General features: G+C 38.0%; 1 pseudogene; it reads right to left on the reverse strand.

The window, feature by feature from the left end:
* Nucleotides 1–1,258: 1,258 nt before the first annotated feature.
* LOC100581453 lies at nt 1,259–2,715 on the reverse strand (annotated as a pseudogene).
* Between the last annotated feature and the right edge of the window lie 2,572 nt (nt 2,716–5,287).

A 5,287-nucleotide genomic window follows, 5' to 3' on the forward strand; every position in this document is an offset into this window, starting at 1 on the left:
ATAAACATCTTGATGTTGGACTTCTGGCCTCCAAAACTATGAAGTAATGAATTTCTGTTGTTTTAAGCCACCAAGTTTGTGGTACTTTTTACGACAGCCCTAAGAAAGTAATACATTCGGCTTTCTTTTTAATTCAATTTTTAAGTTTTTTATTGTTTCCCTTTTTTAAATTTCTTTTTCATTGATACATAATATTTTACATAATTATGAGATATATGTGATATTTTGTTATATGCATGGAATGTGTAATGATCAAGTCAGAGTATTTGCGGTGTCCATCACTTTGTAGTATTTATCACTTCTATGTGTTGGGAACAATTCAAGTCCTCTCTTCTAGCTACTTTGAAGTATACAATACATTCTTGCTAACTATAGTCATTCTCCTCTGCTACCAAACGGGAGAACTTATACCTTTCATCTAATTGTATATTTGTACCCATCAACCTGCCCCTCTTCATCCCCCCTTCCACCAACCACCCATCCCAGCCTCTGATATCTATCATTACATTCTCTATGTTTATGACATCGACATTTTTAGCTTCCACGTATGAGTGAGAACATGTGATATTTGTCTCCCTGGGCCTGGGTTATTTTACTCAATATTGTGACCTCCAGTTCCATCAATGCTGCTGCTGCAAAGGACATCATTTTATTATTTTTAATGGCTGAATAGTATTTCATTGTGTATGTATACCACATTTTCTTTATCTTCTAATCTACTGATGGACACTTAGGTTGATTACAGATCTTTGCTATTGTGAATAGTGCTCAACAATCATGTAAGTACAGGTATGCCTTTGAAATACTAATTTCTTTACCTTTGGATAGATCCCCAACCATGGGATTATTGGATCATATGGTAGTCCTATTTTTAGTTTTTAGGGAAATGTCCACACTCTTTTCCATAGTGATTGTACTAATTTACTTTTCAAACAACAGTGTATAAGAATCCCCTTTGCTCTAAATTATACCAGCATTTGTTATTTTTTGTCTTTTTAATTATAGCCATTCTAACTAAGGTAAGATGATATCTCATGGTTTTGATTTGCATTTCCCTGATGATTAGTGATATCGAGCATTTTTTTTTTTTTCTGGCTCCAAAGATCTTTTACTGAGATCCACTTGAAACACTTCGGTCCTTAATTTGTCAACTGAGTTGACAGGCTGATGGCTGATCTAGGTAAAGGTTTCATGGTAGCAAAAACACTTCCTGCCTATAATATATCAAAACAGGTTCCTGAATAACGTGTGAATGTCCTCAGGGTCTCTGTCCCGTCTACTTCAGGATTCAATTAAGCTCCTCAAATTTGTGGATCTGACGGATGAAGATATCCCCATAGTGCTTGGCAACCTTGGTGTCTGTGATGTGGATCATGTCCTTACCGATGTAGAAGTCAACCACTGAGGCCAACTAAAATTAACCATCCAGGGCTGAGATGCCGCTGGTCCACACCAGGTTCTTCATCTTGTGTTTGAAGACCACAAGCTGGATCCGGAACTGCTGTTCTGTAAGGTCCAGGGAGCCAGCAAGCTTGGCCACAGGCATGGTGGTGTAGAGCTTGAGGAAGCTGCAGATACTTGAAAGCTGGGCCTGCTGCTGTTCTTCATCAGAAAACACCTTCAGCTGCTGAAGGAAGGGCTCTTTGTGGTACTTGGGGCACACATTATCATAGTTGGGCACTACAGGCGACAGGAACTTGGGGCAGGAGTAACTGAAAAATTCTTCATAGACTCGTGGGTGACTATTCTGCATGCACAGCAACTTGTCCCCATATTTCTCCTGCAGTTAGAGGTGAATGCTCTCATTGACATGCATGGGGTACATCATGAGGGCAATGGCCAGCAGCGCATGCATCTGATCATTCTGCTTGTTAATCAACTCATACTTATATGTGGTCCTCTGGAACATGCTCTTGGTCCTCTGGATGTAGAGGAGGGTATTGGCGAAGACCTGAATGGCATCCTGGTAGCAATGCATCATCAAATATGCAAACCCAACATAATAGTATGTGGTGACCTGGCACTCTAACACACAGGAATACATGATCTTCTGGTTCAGCTTGATGTTCTCCAGCACCCTGATGGCCTGGTACTAATCTCCTAACAGAGAGTGCAGGCAGAGAAGCTCCACCAGGCTGAAGTAACCAAGTATCTCCCCAGCCACACTCTCAGGGTCACCTCTGCTTGTGTATACCTCCAATTGTCGGTTGATGTTGGATTTGTCTACCAAGGAATGAAGGACATTGAGGACACTGTGAACATTCCAGATTTTGGGATTGGAACAAAGGAAGTCAATCTCCTCCTCCGACTTCTTGGCAGTCTTACAGCAGTACTGACTGAATGACTGAAACTGGTAGATGAACTCATCAATGATATTCTAGAGCCCCTAGTTGGGTAGTTCATAGGAAGGAGGACCATCAGCATTAAGAATATAGTTGAAGAGATTGCAATTGTTATAATAGGATTCAAACCTCTGCTCCAAGTAAGGTCCCCCACTGACTTTGGCTTATATGTGTCTGTAGTATAATTCTTTATATAAAACCAGGAAGACAGTATAGTTGCCAACCTGTGGAGCAATGGCTTCAGCCTTGGGCCAAGGTGTATTTTTGAAGAATCTTTCAGTCAGCTTGGTCCAGCTGTTCTCATAGATGTCCTGGATCCTATACACCTTCTGGTCAATGACATCACTGGAGACACAACTGGCCTGTAGCTCATATACTTTCTGGTCAGTCAAATCCGAGACAGTTTTGTGGAAATACTAGATGGAGTTTTTGATCACTTCAGGCATTACCTGATAGGTTTGCTATTCATACTGACGCTCATATGCAAGGTCCTGCTTTTGGATCTCCATAGTCGCCTGGATAAGCATAGGGGTCATAAGCCTCCTCAGACTCGCAATCATCAGCGAGGTAAGATGTGGCTACTGGGCTCACAAACACCACCAGAAAGTGATATTGAGCATTTTTTATATACTTGCTAGCCATTTCAATGTCTACTTTTGAGAATAGTCTATTCATGTCATTTGCCCACTTTTTAATGCAATTATTATTATTTGTTGTTGTTGTTGTTGTTGTTTGAGATGGAGTTTCATTCTTGTCACTCAGGCTGTAGTGCAATGGCACAATCTCAGCTCACTGCAACCTCTGTCACCCAGGTTCAAGCAATTCTCCTGCCTCAGCCTCCCAAGTAGCTGGGATTATGGGCACCTGCTAGCATGCCCAGCTAATTTTTATAGTTTTTAGTAGAGATGGGGTTTCACCATGTTGGCCAGACTGGTCTTGAACTCCTGACCTCGTGATCCACCCACCTCAGCCTCCCAAAGTGCTGGGATTACAGGGGTGAGCCACCGCGCCCAGCCTGGCTGTTTTTACTATTATTATTGAGTTGCTTGAGTTCCTTATATATTCTGTATATTAGTCTCTTGTCAGATAAATAGTTTTCAAATATTTTCTGTCATTCAGCAGGTTGTCTTTTCACTCTGTTTATTGTTTCCTTTGCTTTGCAGAAGCTTTTTAGTTTAATATAGTCCCATTTGCCCATTTTTCTTTTAGTTGTCTGTGCTTTTAAGATCTTTGCCTAGACCAATGTTCTGAAGTATTTTTCACTATGTTTCTTCTAGTAGTTTTATAGTTTCAGGCCTTATGTTTAAACCTTCAATCCATCTTTGTTGATTTTTTTATATGGTGAGAGAAAGGATTCGGTTTCATTCTCCTGCACATGGATATACAATTTTCCCAGCACTGTTTATTGAGGATGATGTTCTTTCCCTAGTGTATTTTCTTTGGGCCTTTGTTAAAAACAAGTTGGTTGTAAATATGTGGCTTTTTTTCTAGTTTCTCTATTTTGTTCCATTGGTCTATGTGTCTATTACTATAACAATACCATGCTGTTTTGTTTACTACAGCCTTATAATATATTTTGAAGTCTGCAGTGTGATGCATCCAGCTTTGCTAGTTTTGCTCAGGATTGCATTGTATATTCTGGCTCTTTTTTTCCATAGAAATTTTAGGATTTTTTTCCTTTTATGTAAAAAATGACAAGTATAGAGTTTTATTAGTTCTCTCTTTGCTTGTCTGTTTATAAAATTAGTGTTAAGTTGTCATCATCGCTTTAAAATAATGGGTTATAAGATAGTATTTATAAGCATCATGAAAACTTCAAATGAAAAAAACATAAAATGAATACACAAAAAATAAAAAGCAAGAAATTAAAACATACCACCACAGAAAATCATGTTTACTAACAGGAAGACAGGAAGGAGGTAAAGAAGGAAGATAAGACCACAAAACCACCAAAAAGCAAATAACAAAATAGCAGGAGTAGGTCCTTACTTATCAAAAATAACACTGAAGGTAAATGGACTAAATTCTCCAATTGAAAGGCTGTATAGATTTAAAAAATAGAGTGGCTGAATGGATTTAAAAAATAGAGGAGTGGCTGAATGGATTAAAAAACGAAGACCCAATGATCTGCTGCCTATAAGAAACACACTTCACAAGTAAAGACACATATAGACTGAAAATAAAGGGATAGAAAAATATATTCCATGCCAACAGAAGCCAAAAAAGACAAGAGTAGCTATACTTATAACAGACAAAATATATCATAAGACAAAAATGTAAGAGACAAAGAAAGTAATTATATAATGATAACTGGATCAATCCAGCAAGAGGATATAACAATTGCAAATATATATTCACCTAACACTGGAGAACACAGTTATATAAAGCAAATATTATTAGAGCTAAAGAAAGATATATATTCAAATATGATAATATCTGGGGACTAACACCCCACTTTCAGCATTAGATAGATTATCCAGACAGAAAATCAACAAAAAAAGAGGACTTAATCTGTACCATAGACCAAATGGACCAGACCAAGAAAAAAAGAGAGAAGACCCAAATAAATAAAATCAAAGGCTAAAAGGTAGATATTACAACTGATACTGCAAAAATTCAAAGGATCATTAGATACCCATGAACAACTATATGCCAATAAACTGGAAAACCTAGAAAAAAATGGATAAATTCCTAGATACATAAACCTACCAAATTGAACCATGAAGAAATCTAAAATGTGAATAAACCAATAACAAGTAACAATATCAAAGCGAAAATAAAATGTCTCCCAGCAAGAAAAAGCCCAGGACTTGATGGCTGCACTGCTGGATTCTACCAAACATTTAAAAAAGAATTAATACCAATCCCACTCAAACTATTCTAAAAAATAGAGGAGGAAGGAAAACTTCCAAATTCATTCTACAAAGCCTGATACCAAAACCAGA

The sequence above is a fragment of the Nomascus leucogenys genome, chromosome 22a, assembly GCF_006542625.1.
Source record: "Nomascus leucogenys isolate Asia chromosome 22a, Asia_NLE_v1, whole genome shotgun sequence".
Classification (NCBI taxonomy): Eukaryota; Metazoa; Chordata; class Mammalia; order Primates; family Hylobatidae; genus Nomascus; species Nomascus leucogenys.